This window comes from Vipera berus (assembly GCF_964194415.1).
Source record: "Vipera berus genome assembly, chromosome: 6".
In the NCBI taxonomy this organism is placed as follows: Eukaryota; Metazoa; Chordata; class Lepidosauria; order Squamata; family Viperidae; genus Vipera; species Vipera berus.
This window is the reverse complement of record NC_138208.1, coordinates 50,050,185-50,069,675: the sequence shown is the minus strand read 5'-3', so window position 1 is coordinate 50,069,675 and position 19,491 is coordinate 50,050,185. Positions and strand designations below refer to the sequence as shown.

Here is a 19,491-nt window from a genome sequence, read left to right as displayed (position 1 = left end):
CTGATATCAACCTAAGCAAGTTGTGCTTCCTTTTTCTGGTTGTTTGGCTATAACCTTTCATAGAATATAGTACAGATAATTGAACAAACTTTATTGCATTACATTCTTGATTAAATTATCTTTCCACTGATATATAATTTTATGGTACTACTCCAAAAAAAGTGGTGTTATTAGCCATCAAGCCTCAAAAATACACTTTTCCCAAAAGGTTTCCACAATTTTGGCCACTACTGGACATAGACCTCCTCAACATTTCATACTACTTCCATTTATAATTGGCTTACATGAGGGAATAGAATTAATTGGTGATCATCTACAATATGGAAAATCAAAATGAATTCTCTTGTCAGTTAAAGAATTTGGAACAAAGAAGCAGGTAGGCATTGGGCCAAGTAAATACACTAAACATATAAGACTCCAAGAGTGGTGACCCAGACAGCAACTTTCCACACCAAATATGTGATCAGAGTTTGAAGAAGCTACAGTATGTCTATTGTAATCTTCCTCAATTTGGAATCGCTTTGGTCAGTGAGATAGGCAACATACCAATTTAATCAATCAATCAATTTTGAGTATTCTCTGGAAGTGAGAGTTGAACTTCTGCATTTCAGGTGAAATTGATTAATGTACACTGAATAAACCACAATTAATAAATGTATAATTAATAAAATTAAATTAATAAAATAAATTTATAGATTTATGCACACTGAATAAACCATAATTATAATATGTGCAGTTCAAACCAAGCAAATCTCTTTATGGCTCAGTACCATCTTTCTTTCTCTACCTTCAATGCCATACATTGAAATAAATGTGAAGTAAAGTAAAAATGAGTTCCTGCAAGAGGGCAATGACCCATATAAGACATTCTAGATATGCTGCTTGTTAATGGGACTGATTAACCAGAGGGTGTTGCTCGTTGCGTCATTATCAGTTTGCTACCAAGTTACTTTGAGAGTCCAGATATACTTCATGATGGTGGAAAATTTTCATCCTAGAAACACATTATACTTTGTAATACATAAGGTATAATTTACATCCTGACTATTGAAATGCAGTGAACATATTTTGAGGGTAATGGTAAACTAACTTTGTCATTCACAGTTCAGTGAAACTTGGGATGAAAAGGCTGTTAACCTTTGCATAACAAGATGCCTTCAAGTTACAGAAAAATGAAATATATCCTGTTTGCTAAAAATTAATTAATCCCTGATCATCTAAGAAAACACTCATACAAATTACTAAGAACAGACAAAGCTTTGTGCATATTTTAACACTGATTTCTTATACAACTTTCTGGTAGTTTAAATGCAATGTTCCCCCTAAAAACACAGCATTAGAATTGTTATTGTATTTTGGTTCTTCATTTGAAGTTTTATTGCAGTTTGTTTTCACTAAAGCACAAGGAGAAGAAAGAAAGAAAGAAAGAAAGAAAGAAAGAAAGAAAGAAAGAAAGAAAGAAGAAAGAAAGAAAGAAAGAAAGAAAGAAAGAAAGAAAGAAAGAAAGAAAGAAAGAAAGAAAGAAAGAAAGAAAGAAAGAAAAAGAAAGAAAGAAAGAAATGCCACCGCAAGAACACCCATGTGCTGAATTCAAAGGAACCCTGTTAGTATATAATTAGTTCCTGATTCTAGCCAAACCTTGAAGTGTAATCTATTGTTCTGTAGTGCAACTAAGCTGCTGATTCAACCCTTCACCCCCCCCCAACAGAAGCAATCAAAACAATTGGCTGGTTTTGCATGCTGACTTCCCTTTTTCTGATTCACTAGTTGTGTCTATCCCATATTTTTTTTACAGCAGTCTCTCCCAGAGGCATCTCAGATGAAATGCATTACCACTAGTGGTGACATGAGCCATTGGTTACATCATATTGGTGGAGGGGTTGCAGTAATATGGATTGTACTTGTGAGCAGAGAAAAGTAGGTTCAGGCCAAGGAATGCTGTTTCAAAAATGGTAACATACCTATGACTTGCATTTGAAGATACAATCTATGGTCTCACTAAATTCTTCGTTCATTGCTAAGCACATTGATTTGTGCTTAGATTGTAAGCCGCCCTGAGTCTTCAGAGAAGGGCGGGATATAAATGGGAATAAAAATAAAAATAAAAAAAATCTAACTGCCAAATTCCTGAGAATCCATCATTCAATGTGTTGGCATGATTAAAATAAAGAGCTCAAATGCAGAATAAAAAGCATGCCAGATTTAGCAGTTCAAAAGCCACAATGGCAAGCATGAACACTAAAAAGGATAAGTATGTAGACATTTATGCAGGGCAACAAGCTAGACAAAGACTGCCTTGGTCATAGCCTTTCTCTCCTTTTCCAAAATATGGAGGCAGATTTTGGGAGTAAGCAATTTTTAGGATTTCTTTGGAGGTCTTTTGTATGGTGATGAAGCAAGATAGGTGCTATAATCATTCCCCCTTGTATTGGGGGAAACTGAATTTTTAGCTGAACCCTGGCCAGTTGAAGTTGCTTTGGTGGGGCCACCTTTGTACCTCTGAGTTTATAATCTCTGGTCTTGGGTGGGGTTACATTACTCCAGAAAGAGCCAATAATCTAGGGGTCCTCAGGGTTCATGGCTCCTGTTCAAGGAGTAAGTGGAAATTGTGGCTAGGAGGGCTTTTGCTCAACGTCCTGTTGTGTGCCAGTGATCCTCCTTCATGTATCAGGAGGCTCTTCTCTCAGACATTCATATCCTGGTCATGTTTTATTGGACTACCGCAATGAACTCTACATGGGACTACCCTTGAAGACTATCTGGAAGCTTCAGCTATTACAGAATATAGTTGTGTGAGCAATTTTGGGTGCTCCAAAGATGGTGCATGGAACATCTCAGCTGTGCCAAACACTTTGGGTTCTCTTTTGCTTGGTTATGACTTTTGAAGCCCTACAGACATGGGGCCATGTTACTTAAAGAACTGTCTTAACCTCATTACATCAGCCTATCTCACTTGGTTAGGCAAAGAAGATATGTTACAGACCACACCAGTTAAAGAATTTTGACTGGCAGAGTCCAGTCTTTCCTGTCGCACCCACCCTTTGGAATATCCTCCCCACAGATGTGAGACAGTCCCTGCTCATTTGGCCTTTTGAACCAGTTTGATGACTTGGCTCTGCCGACTCAGATGAGGCTCACTGAGGAGCATGTAACCTTAGGATTAGTTGATGTCTTGAAAGTTCTTCTCCCATCTTTTAAACTGTTAATTTATTCTATCCTTGCCTTACTTGGCTCCTTTTATTCATTTTCATATGGTTTTCACATTTTTATTTTTTTAATTGTATACCACCCTAAAAGTGCTCTAAGAATGAGGTGAGTAATTTCTAAATTTGATAATAAAAATATAAATAAATATATTTTTTCCTTTTAAAAAGTATGTTAAGACTCATTTAAGGCTATAGGTTTTATGTATTTTCCATCTGAACATGAGAAAGGTGGTACAGTCTTGGACTAGGACAGGGAGTGACAACTTAAGCTCATCCTCAGACATGGAAACTGATTGAATGACTTTGAACCAATTACCATCCATCGATCAAATTTAATTCTCCCTAACCACCATGAACTCTCAGAAGAAAAGTGGGATATAAATTAGGGCAAATTTTTGAAGGAGAGCTTTGCTTGATGAAAGTTAAGCCAAAGCAAATCCTCCAAGTTGCTTTGCAAAGCAATGTGGCACCCTTAAGTGGCTCTCTTGTTTTGTGTTTCTCCTTATTTTCTCACAGCCTCTTCTACAACCTCATGTGGAACTTGGAGTAGGTGGCAATGGTTTCAGCACCAGCACTGCAGCACCACAGAAGTCTATCCTAGCTTTTACAAGTAACGGAGGAGACTGCAAATGGTAAGGAATTAGAATGTTGTTTTTCCACACTTGAACTCAGATAGGCTCTGAGGGTTATATAGATGTATGACCTGGTCTTCTAGGTCAACCTACTCCACATTATTTGTCATCCTGGGATCTATATTGCTGGCTTCTGGAATTCATCTAATATAGATAAGTTCTTTTGTACTGGGTGAAAGGGAAGGCTGGAAGCAAAATTGAGGACCATTTTCTCAGAGAGTAGGACAAATTGCCACTGGCCATTCCACTCTTTTATCCAAAGTGCTGATCCTGGGGAACAAAAAGGATTATGTGCTCATTGGATTTCTTGATGGTTTCTGATAGTGCAAGAAATTTTACAGTAGATCTTACTCTCAGAAGAAAATTCTCATCATTAATTTATTGGTTGACAGTCTTTTAGAAATCCATTAAGGAAGACTATTACACATTGTAAAAATTCAGAATGCTTCTTAGCCTCCTAGGAAATTATGAATCAGTACAGCAGAGAAAAGAGATTCTTAAAATGATGTTATTTGAATGAGTAAACAGTAAATGAAATATCTTTAAAAATTAATTACTATTCCATTTTTATAGTACCTAGATTTACAGTTAATTGGCATCTGTCTGCTTGATTTTTTCTGTACCTTTACTGTGATCATGAAGTCTCATCAACTGCCTATAAAATTAGATATTCACACAAATAGCAGCAGTATTGAGAAATACATATTAGGTGATAAATCTGTCTAAAATATGCTAGGATTTTCTATTGCATTTTCTAGGTGTATATATCTGATATTATATATATATATATATCTGTTATATGTGGTACATATTTCTCAAAAAAATTATTGTGAAAATGGGATCCCATGATGCTTATTAGCCTTATTATCCAAGGATGTTTCAGGTAGAGGCTACAGTTTCCAAAATCTTCCCCAGAAAACCTAGAAGAGTGGGGAAAACTGGGGTAATTTTCTTACAAATGTATGCATGTTTTTGTTTGCAGATATTGTAGCATTCTTTGCCATGCTAACCAGTTTTTCTGTTATTTTTTGTTTATTTTTAATATGTTACTGTTTAAAAAATAATTTAAAAGGAATAAAACATAATATAATAATAATGATAATAATAGTAATGACAACAACAACAACAACAACAACATAATAATAATAATAATAATAATAACAACAACAACAACAACAACAAATGCACCAGTTCTGAAAAGAACAACATCCAGAATCAGAAATAACAGAACAGAGACTAGCAGATCAACACTGATTTATAATACAAAATAAAGTATTCACAGAAACAGAATTGGATGAACTGCAAAGGTTTACCCAGGGCAAAGAAATTAAAGCCTTGCCAGAAGTAATTCAGAATGTAGAGGCAAGCCAGGGGGAGTTGGCAGTGAAGGAATCCAGCAGAGATATACAACTGTTCTCATTTGGAAATCAGGCACCTCTTCCTCGGGAAGAACAAATCCCTCTAACTAAACAAATAAAAGAATTGAAACAAAGAATAACTGAGCATCTAGAACAGCACAAAAACAACAGAATAAGGCTGCCTGCATTGAAGCTTGTTCCAAAGAAACAGCTAGCACAAGCATTAAATGATGCAAATACTGCAATATCAAGTATAAGCACCAATTCACTGCAAGAAACAAACCAACTAATGTACAACACAGCTGCAGTTATAACTGAATATCTGGGATGCAAAATCAACAAAGAAGAAAAACAAACAAACAGTGCACCACAAAAATGGAAGGTTAGACTAGAAAATAATATCAGCAAGTTAAGATCACATGCAAGCAAGCTAGAACAGATGAAAGAAAAGAAGCTGAAGAACAAGAAGACCAAAGAATACCTAATCAAGAAATACCACTTAGAAACAAGGAAGATCAAGGAAGCACTGGAAATAATAAAACAGCAAATAACAGCTATAGCCAGGAAAATCAGTAGATATGAAGCTCGAATTGCAAATTATAGGCAGAACCTCCAATTTCAATGAAATCAGAAATGTTTCTACCAATCCATCAATGGAGAAACGGCAATGAATCAGTCAGTACCTGAAAAGGAAGAAACAGTGCAGTTCTGGAAGCAGATATGGGATAACCCAAAGAAACACAACAAGGATGTGGCTTGGTTAAAAGAGGTGGATGCAAATAAAAAAGAAGTTGAAATGAAAGAACTAATAATAACAACAAAAATGGTAGAAAAAACAGCAAGGAAAATAAAAAATTGGTCAGCACCAGGTGAAGATGAACTGCATGGGTTTTGGTTGAAACATCTAACTGTTATATACCCACTCATTGCCAAGCAGTTCAATAATATACTACAAGGAGGAGAAATTGAAAATGGCTAACAACTGGGAACACCTACCTAATAATGAAAAATCCAGCAAAAGGGGCAACACCAGGCAACTACAGGCCAATTACCTGCTTACCAACAACTTTCAAATTGCTAACTGGTGTGGTAGCTGATGCAGTCCAACAGCATCTAATTGAAAACAATCTCTTTCCACCCGAACAGAAAGGAAACCACCCCAATAGCAGAGGAACAAAAGTTCAACTCCTAATAGACAAAATGATCTTGGAAAACTGCAAGAAAAGGAAGACCAACCTGAATGTGGCATGGATTGACTACAAAAAGGCATTTGACTCTGCCACTTGACTGGATAATCAAGTGCCTAGAAATAACAGGAGTCAGTAGAAACATTAGAAAATTTGTGCAAAGATCAATGGCACAATGGAAGACACAGTTGCAGGTCAATGGTGAAAGACTGGGAGAGGTTAATATCAAGAGAGGAATATTTCAAGGAGATTCATTATCACCACTACTATTTGTTATTGCACTGTTTCCTCTGTCAACAATACTGAATAACTCAGGACATGGCTATCAAACATCAAAAACATCTGTCAGACTATCCCACCTCCTCTACATGGATGATCTGTAGCTGTATGCTGAACACTGTCTGTATATATAGCCAAGATATTGCAATGGAGTTTGGCTTGGACAAATGTGCCACACTTACTCTCAAACAGGGAAAAATAGTGAAAACTGAAGGAATCTAGATGCCCCACAAAAATAACATTAAAAGTCTGGATAAGGAAGATTACTACAAATACTTGGGTATCCTTCAAGCTGATAACATCAAGCATACTGAAGTCAAGAAAAAGATTAGAGGTGAATAGATCAAGAGAGTGAAGTAGTTCTTAAAGTCCAAACTCAATGGAGGAAATACCATGAAGGCAATAAACACCTGGGTAATTCCAGTCATTAGATACACAGCTGGAATAGTGGACTGGACTCAGGCAGAACTAAAAGCAATGGATAGGAAGACCAGAAAAATAATGACAATGAATCATGCCCTTCATCCACGCAGTGACATTGACAGATTCTATCTACCAAGGCAAATAGGTGGATGTGGAATGCTCCAAATACATCAGATGGTTGAAGAAGAAAAAATGGCTTTGGAAGAATATCTGAAGGACAATGATGAAGATGCACTGAAATTAGTATATCAGGAAGGCTTACTGACTACTGGAGAGACCAAACTGGCCTACAAGAAAGACCAAATGAAGAAGAGAATAGAGGCATGGGAAGACAAAGTACTACATGGCCAGTACATTTAAAAAAAATAGCTGGGAAAGCAGATAATAACAAGACCTGGCAATGGCTAAGAGCAGGAAAGTTGAAGAAAGAGACCGAGGGACTAATTCTGGCTGCACAAGACCAAGCCTTAAGGACAAATGCATACAAAGTCAAAATTGAGAAGACAGCAACAGATAGTAAGTGTCACCTATGCAAAGAAGCTGAAGAAACAGTGGACCACCTGGTAAGCTGCTGCAAGAATATCACACAGACTGACTACAAGCAGTGGCATGACAAAGTAGCAACAATGGTGCATTGGAAGATCTGCAAGAAATATCATTTGCCTCTAAGCAAGAACTTGTGGGATCATAGAGAAAGTCATAGAAAATGATAACGTTAAACTGCTCTGGGACTTCAGAATTCAAACAGACAAGCACCTGCAACATAACACCCCAGACTTAACAATTGTCAATAAGAAAGACAAAAAAGTCTGGATAGTGGACTTGGCAGTGCCTGGAGACAGCAGAATAGATGAGAAAGAACTGGAGAAAATAACAAAATACAAAGACCTACAAATAGAAATAGAAAGACTGTGGCACAGGCAAGCAAGGGTAGCACCAATAGTAATAGGTGCCTTGGGTGCAATCCCAAAACTACTGGAGCACCACTTGAACACCATTGGCATTGACAAATTTGCCATTAGTCAATTGCAAAAGGTGGCCTTACTAAGAACTGCTTCCATCCTGCAACGATATCTATAATACCATCAAACATCCACATCTGCCTATCACAGGACTCGATAGGTAGACAGAAATGCTAAATCCAGTCTGAACATCTGGCTGACTGTGCGTTGATCAATAATAATAATAATAATAATAATAATAATAATAATAATAATAATAATAATAATAATAACAACAACAACAACAACAACAACAGCAACAACAACAACAACAACAACAACTATTATTATTATTATTGTTATTATCAGTGCTTTTTTTGTAAAAGAAAAAGGTGCCGGAACTCACACATGTCATACAACCTGACTTGCCTAACCTACAAGGTTCCATCCAAAAAAGGTGCCGGAACTCCGTTCTGAGTGTTCTATGAGAAAAAAAGCCCTGGTTATTATTATTATTATTATTATTATTATTATTATTATTATTATTATTATTATTATTATTATTATTATTATTATTATTATAGATACCCAGTTGATACCTAGGATGCTGGCAGCAACCCGTGTCAACCATTAGTACCAGTCAATTTGAGCGTTCAGTTGACTGAGTTTCATGTTTAATGAATAAAAGTTTAACAACAACAACAACAACAACAACAACAACAACAACAACAATAATAATAATAATAATAATAATAATAATAATAATAATAATAAAGCTTGGAGGTCTTCTAGTCCAAGCCCCTGCTTAGGCAGGAAACCCTATACCATTTCAAACAAATAGTTGTCCACTCTTTTCTTAAAAACTTCCAGTGTTGGAGCATTCACAACTTTTGAAGGCAAGTTGTTCCACTGATTAATTGTTCTAACTGTCAGGAAATGTCTCCTTAGCTCTAGGTTGCTTCTCTCTTTGATTAGTTTCCATCCACTGCTTCTTGCCTGCCTTCAGGTGCTTGGGAGAATAGCTTGACCCCCCCTTCTTTGTAGCAACCCCTGAGATATTGGAACACTGCTATTATGTCACCCGTCATCCTTTTCTTCATAAACTAGACATATCCCATGCCAGCAATTGTTCTTTATATGTTTTAGCCTCCAGTCCCCTAATCATCTTTGTTGCTCTTCTTTGTACTTTCTAGAGTCTCAATATCTTTTTTACATTGTGGTGACCAAAACTGGATGCAGTATTCCAAGTGTGGCCTTACCAAGGCATTGTAAAGTCGTATTAACACTTCACATGATCTTGATTCTATCCCTCTGTTAATGCAGCCTAGCACTGTGTTGGCTTTTTTGGAAGCTGCAGCACACTACTCGCTCATATTTAAATAGGCCACCTGTTACAACAATGGCAAGAACATTGATAATTTTTTTTCCCATCATGCTGCAGGGTACAAGAACTTGGAAGGGGGAAAAAAGTCAAATCATATATATGCTGAAGTAATCTGTATCCATCACTTAGTGTGAATATAGATATGGAAAATTATTTTTCATGGCTCTCTTTGTATACATGACATTCTACATGAATATGCTAGGTATTTTGAATTGACTTTCACTTCCATTTTGGTATTCTGGATGAATTGGGATTATTATACCATAGCATGTCTAGCCCTTGGCTCTATTTAGGGATTTGCAGTAGATATATACCCCAAATTTACCTTTGTTTTTTCTTAAAAAAGTATTTTAAGACAATATGAAAAGGTTCCATTTAAAATAGTTTCTCAAGATTTTATTTAAGATTAACCAGAATTTAACTGCCATTTCATATCTCTTTTGACAACAGCATTGCTAAGTAAGAATTTCAATGATGATTCTGTCTATAATTGCACAGCTATAGCAATATTTTACAATTATAAAAACATCTGCCAATATAATGAATTTTAAAATTATAATAAATAATAATTTGACCACATGATAAATCCAAGAACACAAAATCCAAGAATGGACTAAATCAGATGTGGGCAACCAGAAACCCCACCAAATGATTTGAACAAAAACTTCTTTAAGTACTACCTAGTATGACAGTAATAATCGGTTGTGTAATAAGGTTACCAATTCCTAGGCTATCAGCATTGCTTTAAAAGTGGCATTAAGGCCACTGTGGTTATATCATCTCAAAGTCCTCATAGAAGGACTCATTATCATAACCCATGGTTGCTTGCTAACTGTTATTTGAAGGCAAACACTTATGAGAATATTTGTCTTATGTCCACCAAACTCAAAGACAGCTTGTTTTCTTCTTCCACATTTCTGGTTTTAAACAGGATAGCCATTGTGATGTAATTGTTTCACATGTTAAACTAAAAATGGAGAGAACTGGGTTCTATTTACCAAGTAGTGCTATAGAACAGGGACCTCCCCAACCGCTGGTCAATGGACTGCAAACGGTCCGTGGCCCTTCAGGAAATGGGCCACACAAGTGAGCGATGCCCATTCTGCATGGGGATACAGGCAGCATGCAAAACCACACCCTGCTGGTACACAGAAAAAGCGCTCTCTACAGAACTGGTCCTTGGTGCCCAAAAGGTTGGGGATGCTGCTATAGAGATTCTATCTCAGTGTCTGGATGCTGCGGATGGGGAAGACCAGGCTTCCGTTCAACCTAGCAAGAATGAGATTTCAAATGTTAGGGCTTCTGTGTTCTGGGGATTTTCCACTTTTTGTTCTGGGTAGGTTCCACTAACCCAAACATAATTGGAGAGCAAGTTCTTTTGAGGAATAGTTGCAGCCATAGCTAGGAGGGCTTTTGTACAACTTGGTCATGCACCAACTGAACTCTTTCCTGGTCTAGAAGACACTGCTCACAGCTACTCATGACATTTAGGAGGAACTAGAAGATCTGGCTCTTCATCCAGGCTTTTGGTTAGGGTCTTTGAGTAGTGTGTTTTGCTTTTTGTTGCTTAGTTTTTGGTCCATTGTATTTGTTATATTTTAATAGTTATTTTTTCTGTGTTTTTACTTTGAAAAATGTCAGCCAGAATCAGGATCACATGTAAATTCCATTTTAGAAGATTTATTATTCAAGCCTATACACAAGAATCTGGGCCAGTAATGATCTATATTGGCACTAGATAAGAACTAATGAAAGTCAATGCGGGGGCTAGACTTGGAGAATTTGTGGATACTTAACAATTCTAGGCTGAGTCATTTCTTAACTCCAATCCCAAGCTCTGCATCTTCTTCTCTTATTGAAACCACTCAAAATCACTGGGAATCAGGTAGTATATCCTCCTCCTCCTCCTCTTCCTCCTCCTCCTCCTCCTCCTCCTCCTCCTCCTCCTGCTGCTGCTGTGGTCCTTTGCTTGTTTCTGAGGTACAAGTCTAGACAATCCCAGCTAAAAGGCTAATGCTGTGTGATGGTGTTAATCTTAATTCAGATCTTCTAGATAGCCACAGATTTTAACTCCCTTATATAAACTGAAAGGTAAAGGTAAAGGTTCCCCCGCACATGCGTGCTAGTCGTTTCCGACTCTAGGGGCTGGTGCTCATCTCCGTTTCAAAGCCGAAGAGCCAGCGCTTGTCCGAGGACGTCTCCGTGGTTATGTGGCTGGCATGACTAGATGCCAAAGGCGCACGGAACGCTGTTACCTTCCCACCGTAGTGGTCCCTATTTTTCTACTTGCATTTTTTTTTACGTGCTTTCAAACTGCTAGGTTGGCAGAAGCTGGGACGAGTAACAGGCGCTCACTCTGCTACGTGGCACTCGGGATTCGACCCGCCAAACTGCCGACCTTCTGATCGACAAGCTCAGCGTCCTAACCCACTGAACCGCCGTGTCCCTTATTTATATAAACTAGGGTTTATATAAACCAGTCCATTTGATTTTAATATAAAAATTAAGCTTTTCCGAAATAATGAAAATGAAAAACTTTGGCAACTGCTCAGTATAATAGGTGTATTGTGGATGTCACAAAGCTTAAGGTATTTTTAAAAGAATACAGTTTTACTGTGACTTACACAAGTTAAAAATGATTGTGATAAGATGGTGTACTTTTTTCCCCTCTTTGGTGTTGGGCTTTTGGGGGTTTTGAAGGAATCTGTTACCCAACACACATTCATAGAACTAGCCAAGTATAAATAAAGGCATGTAAATCAATACATGTAAATAAAAAATAGAGAGCCTTAAACAGAAGGTAATGGCTTTTCTTTTTCTGCTCATGTACCATACTGTTGATTACAGTAACATCACCTTTCAGAACCACAAAAAGAGAAAGTGGGATGATAAATAAATGGCAGCAACCATTTTGATAAACAAGTAGTATATAACCTCAAGCCATATTTGTTCAACTATAGCTTAGTAAAGACAATACACTTGACTGCAGTGCACAAACAAACTATAGTGGCTAAAGCCAAAAATTTCCTCCAAAATGTTTCACATGATGATGACATCCAATGGGGCTATTTTTGTGCCAACTGCTATATATGGATTGATTTTGGAGGAGGGCTCTCTTAGGACTGAAGAGATAAAGGCTAGCCATTTTTCTCACTTGGCAGGAAAATAATACCTCATTCAGCAACAAGATTTTAAAGGATGCTCTACAAACATTAGTGGAAAATCTTTACAAGCTACTTTGTTTGACAACTGTTGGTTGGAGATGAATTCTTATTTATTTTTACCATTCTTGAGAAAAACATTTTTAGTAACAGGCTGAATGGAAGCCACATGAGATACATGTTTATTATAAAACAGAAATCCATTCTATCTGCCAAAAGTAACCAAAAGATATGATCATGAAAAGTTCAATTCAGCATACTTTTGAATTTCTACACCTGTGGAGGAACTGCTATTATCATTTGTCATATGCAAAAAGGCCAGGAATAATTCAGACATACCTTTTGCCTTTACCAAATCATACATATATACATTACACACCACTATTTCTGATGCTTTTTTTCGTTGGTTTTTCTTAAATGCTGTTATTTTGGAGACTGTCATTATATTATATTATAATGATATTATAATATTATATTATATTATATTAATTTTGTGGGCTTGCATTAATTTAATTGTATTTTATTCTCTCTTTTTGTATTGCTTTTAACTTGCCCTGTGAACCGCCCTGAGTCCTTCGGGAATAGGGCAGTATATAAATTCAATAAATAAATAAATAAAATATTAGCACACATTCTAAAAAGCATTTTTGAAAAGTAGAGGTGGATATGTTTGTATATCTATTCATCTCAGTGTGGTGGCTTAATAAACATTCTGTAAAGTTCATCAGGTTAGGGGAAAAAAGGAGAGGAGAGGAGAGGAGAGGAGAGGAGAGGAGAGGAGAGGAGGGGAGGGGAGGGGAGGAGAGGAGAGGAGAGGAGAGGAGAGGAGAGGAGAGGAGAGAAGAGAAGAGAAGAGAAGAGAAGAGAAGAGAAGAGAAGAGAAGAGAAGAGAAGAGAAGAGAAGAGAAGAGAAGAAGCATGCAAAGATTATGTTAGAAAAGGAGGTTATGAGATCTGCAGATTGGACTTCATTTTAAAATGGAGACTACAGACTGAATGAAATTTTCCCTATTAATTTTCCCATCTAGCATTACGTAGCAGGATTAGTTCTTGTGATCTGGAATAAAGAAACAGCGAATGTCCCAATATTTTTCCATGCAAAAAAGCCAGGAATAATTCAAATATACCTTTTGCCTTCACCAAATCATACATATATACATATGAATATGCTACATTATTGAACCTCCTAAATATAAAAAATCCCTACCTTTGGTCTTTACTATTACAAACAAGAGAGACATGCAGTATTTTTCTCATGGTTTTCCTTTATTACATTACTGCAGTGGGACTCCTATACTTTTTGTTTGTCAGTGGTAACAGAGAATAGAGGCATTTTGGTTTTGTTTTGATATTTTGCTTTATTCTTCTCTTTGGAAATATATGAACCCATCTTTTAAACTCCCTTACATGTTTTTATAAGAGCAATTTGTTGTATTTATAACTCCTTTCTGAAAAGGCTAAGTATTTCTGGTCCTGTTTACAAATGAATAGAAAAAATGAGATTTTAGATGATTGAAATATTTTTTTATCACAGTTTCATTCCTTTTTGTTTTTTTAAACATGCCATGTGAACTAGTTGTACATTCATTTTCAGAATGTACAATAAAAAAATCATTTCACTGATTTTTGTTTGGCAAATAAGATCTTACTGATTTTTAAATAGCACTATGAGTCTAATCTGACTAGATGGCTGAGTGTAGGTGATCTTTGGCAATCTCGAGGAGCCAAGTAGGCTTGCATTTGGATAGCATGGGATACAGAACCACTAAGAAGATACAAAAGCAGAGAACTAGAGTGGAAAGTGAGAAGAAATGTCCTGAAAAAAGGGAAGGCCAGCTTTTAAGAAGATGAAATAACATTGCTAAATATATTTAACATACTACCTGCACATATGAAATCTGGTCTAAGAAGCAAGTGAAAGAGCTACTTGAGAAGCATCTAATATCAAATATAAACTCTAAGTTGTTAATAACATATTGATCCTTGGTTTCCAATTCTTTGGAATGATGTTGCTTTTATAACAACTTCTTTTCTAGGAAACCTAACTATGGATCTGGAATGGAACTATTTATTTCATGACTTCAAAAATATTCTAAAGAAGAACAAATTTAACATACATTGAGTAGAAATAATTGGGCTTGCCCTCCTAACAGTTTTTACAATTTCTAGATTATTCATTATCATCAGAAATAATAAATGTTAATATATGCATGGTGTTAACAGATGTTTGGAGATTTCTTTTGTTCAGGAAAAAACAGCAGATGCTTCATATTTTGTTATATCTATATGATTTCATCTTCAGCAGCTGTCATGATGTCTCTTCATGTGATGATTGTAAAAAGATAAATACAGCTGAACTGACCTTTATTAGATAGGGATAATTTTCTTTAGCAAAATTGAAATAGGCTTATATATCTTATATTGTATTCACTAAATTACCGGATGGATCAGTTAACTAAAATATGACACCCTTTATTTTTCAAATAAATATGTAACCCTTGAACGTATTTTACGTACAGAATATATATGTGCATAGCCTTATAGGCAATGTAGATGCACAGCCACCAATATTAATTATTAGCTTTCTTAACTCTTAAATTACTGTTCTTGATCTTGTCCTTTTCCTAATTTCTCTGCAGAGCAGGGCTTCACTTGCTTTAATCTGGAGTAAATTTTATTTGAGGGTTTGGATGGTTCGGTTTAGCACAGGTCAGTTTAACTCCTCTTTGAGAATCATGAGAACCTGACTTGATGGTGATAGTTGCCTATTTTCACCACAAACCATATACAATTTTCTATGGCATCTGTTTCCTAATTATGAGTGCAGCCATAACTCAAATATACCACATACCGGTATGTTCCATAGAAAAGATCCCATAGAACAGGAGTGTCAAATGCCAGCCTGCAGGCCGGTTGCATCATATGGAGGCCACGCCCACCCCAGCTCTGGCAATGCAAAAAAAGTCACGATATCTCACAACATGTCACGTGACACAGCAAGTTTGACACCTGTGCCATAGAAGTTCTTATTAAAGCAATCTGGTAATGTACGTGTCATAGAAAAGACTGCTCAAGAGACTTTGGTGAGCGATCAGTAGTTTGAGGAAAAGAAAAGGGGGAAGAATGGAATTATAATATAATTTTGTCTTGATTTTGTAACTCGTAGCTTATCACAGTACGTCAAATAGATCCAAATTTGACATCATATAAAACAGCTTTTTCTACTCTAATAGGAAGTACTTGCCTGGTTGCTGTGGTTCTGTCATCAGTTTCAATTGAATTGGTTGTTCAGCACATTCAAGGTTTTTTTTTAAATCAAATTGTGTTAGGACGCTGAGCTTGTCGATCAGAAGGTCGGCAGTTTGGCGGGTCGAATCCCGAGTGCCGCGTAACAGAGTGAGCGCCTGTTACTTGTCCCAGCTTCTGCCAACCTAGCAGTTCGAAAGCACGTAAAAATGCAAGTAGAAAAATAGGGACCACTATGGTGGGAAGGTAACAGCGTTCCGTGCGCCTTTGGCGTCTAGTCATGCCGGCCACATGACCACGGAGATGTCCTCGGACAAACGCTGGCTCTTCGGCTTTGAAACGGAGATGAGCACCGGCCCCTAGAGTCGGAAACGACTAGCACGCATGTGCGGGGGAACCTTTACCTTTTTTATATTTGAAATTGTTTATTTTATCTCCTATCATCTGCAACCATAAAATTCTTTGGGATTTCCCTATTCTCTTGTCATAAAACTCAGAGATGTTTCTTTCATATTTGAAACCTATCCTGGAAGCTGTAGGCATCAAATGCAAAACTCTTAAGTTGACCATTGGATGGTCAACTTAGGCTAATTTATATCATCTGGTTGCCATTTTATGGTTGCCTGAAGTTTTGCAATCTGGATTTGAAAACCTTAATTTTGAAAACAGGAAGGGAAAACAGGCAATAATTCCAAGAATAGAAAAACTTCTTTATGTGTTAATACATTAAATTAACAAATTGTGTCATTTATTATAAATTTTTATCTTGAATAGAAAATATATCTTTGTGTCTATGTGTGTGTGTTTCTGAACCATTGATTTTCAATGATTCCTTTGGCATGTTAAATGGGGCAGGGAGAAAAGAAAGGGCTGGGCAGTAGATGAACCCTAGTTATTTTGCTTTCCCAGAAAGAAAATCAGTTTTCTTATAGAAGCCACAATTAAATAATTTACATATTTATTTTTCCCTGAAAGGGAATTCATAATAATTTTCTGGGCTAATGAATTATAAAACAAAGATGAAATACCTGCAAGGTTAGTCTTAATTTAATCAGCATAAGAAGTAATGTCTTTAGCTATTGCCAATCAGTCATTTTGACTTTTGGCATTTAAGAATTATTTTCTTGCTGAAATATGAGCCAAAATTTGTGAGCATCCAGTGACCTTTAAGAAGAAAAATATAGGACTATACTGAAGTGGTTTAATATGCATGAATGCAGACTTATTTTTATAAGCTTTATTTTAAAAATAATATTTCAGAATATTAGAATCTAAAATCCATCATTAGATGCTTAATGACAATCACCTTGCTTTTGCAAAGCAGGATTTGGAACATTAACATTAACTCCAGTAGTTTCATTTTGTCCTAATACTATCACCTATTGTTTGACATCAACCAGATTATTAATATCTCTCTGGATTCTTCACTGTTCCATAAAGATTCATATCTTCCTTTTGGCTATATTCAGCCCCACCCCAAAAAAGGAATATTTATCTTCAAATGTTGTGGTTTCATTCACTGTGAGTCCTTGAGGAAGTCATATGGCAATGAGCTCTGTTTAGATAGATCATTTTCAATCAGTTAACTGTAATCTGCAATCATTCTTTCGGCCACCTGCCTCTGAAGTCCTTATCTATTAACTTCACTTTCTCCCTTGATCTCTTTAGTGATTTTTTATATATTTCTCCCAAGCAGACAGACAGTTATCTCTTCTTTTACAGAGGGAGAATACAAACTGACATCACTTTTCTGAACTGAGTCTGCAGAGGAGGCATACCTACAGATTCAGTGATATCACAGGACACCGCTGACATTTTCAGTTTTTGATGTTATTGTTTAAGGGATAGATAGAAGGTTAAAGATGCAAATAAAACTCAGATGAAAAAAGCCCTGAAAATCACTGGGGTGTTCTGGAATACCATGGCCTGCTGATTTCCATTGTTAATTATCATTCTCTCACAATAGTCAGTGGGATCCTGCTAACTGAAATGCTACCTTATGATTGCTAATATCTGATCAAAACTATTTTTAAGCAAAGATCAAAGATCAAACAGAAAAAAGAAAGCAGAAGTGTGCTATACAGGGCAGTTGTAAAAATACAAATTTTTTTTTGCTGGAGTAGTAGTAGTAGTAGTAGTAGTAGTAATAGTAGTAGACAACCTTATTGTCATTTCAGCAATATACAGTACAGTACACAGTGAAATGAAACAACGTTTCCTCAGGACCAAGGTGCTATATCAGATGACACGAATCAAAAAAAGAACAGAACACAAACTACACATAACTCTAAACTAAAAACTTTTTAAAAAGTATATAATAAGTACAACATTATATTTCAGATGTCACAAAGTACTAGGATTTTTCTTTCCCCATTGTGGAAATATTATTTCTTTTTTCTTCTGTCCAAGGCCATAATTATAGCACAAGTTTTTTAAAGCCTTCTCAGGATAATGAATTCTCAAGGTATTTTTTTCCTAGCCATGAAAGTACAAAGAGAAATCAGGTCTCAGAATGACTATAAAAAAATCCTTGAGAGATATTTTGTAACCACATTCTTTTCAGTATTATGCATTTGCAGTACCATGACAACCACAAAGGAACTGAAAAACATACAATAGACACATTACATTCATAACATTCTCAGATAGGAAATTGAAAAGGTGAAGGACAAAAAAATAGAATATTTGTCTAAACATATTGTCAGTAGAAATCTATAAACTAGTAGCACTGTAAATCTTGTTTTTATTGCCATATGTAGAGAAAATATTAATAGCTATACTTTGAGTATAAAAATCTGAAGGGAGAAAAACTCTTTGCTTGCAGATGTTTCATTAGTTAGATAACATTATCAGAAGTAGTGAGTGTGGATCTTGCTCCCTGTTTATATACAGTAGCTTACCCTGCCAGTGTTGGTGGGGGTGTGGTTTTCTCCTTGATAATTCCTTGAGTAGAGTATTGTTTTTGCTTGGTGGTTTGTCTGCAATTAATATCTGCTTATCTGGGTGTTGGTTGCTAGAGAGGATGTGTTTTGGTCTTTTTTCTTCTTGGCTTGCAGGGTAAGATCCCCTTACACTATACTTTCTGGATCATCCATACAAACTGCTGGATCAATAACATAGGTATAAATCAAGTATTAATTGGCTTAATGGAATATTTGCACTCTATTGCTTTCCAGATCATGCCCATTTGGATCACACCCAGTATGTAAATGCTGAAAATAATGTGAAATGCCAGCTTTGCATTATACTTGGAAAAAAAGAAAGGTAGGATTTAAACCACTTTCATATAGTGACAGAAATGAAGCAGTTCTTCAGCATAAGATACAGGAAAGTTTTGTAAATTTTGTATATTATTGTTTAAAAGAAAAGACGGTGATGGAGAAAAAAAATGATGAAAAATATGTAGTAAAATTTTTAAGTGGCAGAAAATATTTGGTGTAGTCTTTCTTTGACACTTTCACATGCTTCTGTCAGAGCCAAGCCCAGGCTATTGCCCATGCTGGATCTGTGGATCCTGCCATTTCCATTCTAGTTGGGTTTTTGTCTGATATACCTGAAGGATGTTGAAATGCTGTCATGGCTTCCTATCTGAAGCAGACTTCAGGTAGCTGTTTGTAGCAAGGAAGCCGTTAGAACTCAGTCTGATTCTTCAGATTCAGAAGCTGAAGAGCTTG

General features: G+C 36.3%; 1 long non-coding RNA gene across 2 annotated transcripts; it reads left to right on the top strand.

Moving 5' to 3' along the window:
- The first annotated feature begins 950 nt into the window (after window positions 1–950).
- On the top strand, window positions 951–19,050 carry LOC308669548. 2 transcript variants are annotated; one of them, XR_014026781.1, is made up of 3 exons: window positions 951–1,603; window positions 3,757–3,838; window positions 18,994–19,050. It is a non-coding gene; the product is annotated as an uncharacterized lncRNA (long non-coding RNA). The 2 variants fall into 2 exon arrangements; XR_014026782.1 differs by having other exon boundaries at window positions 3,723–3,838.
- Window positions 19,051–19,491: the final 441 nt, after the last annotated feature.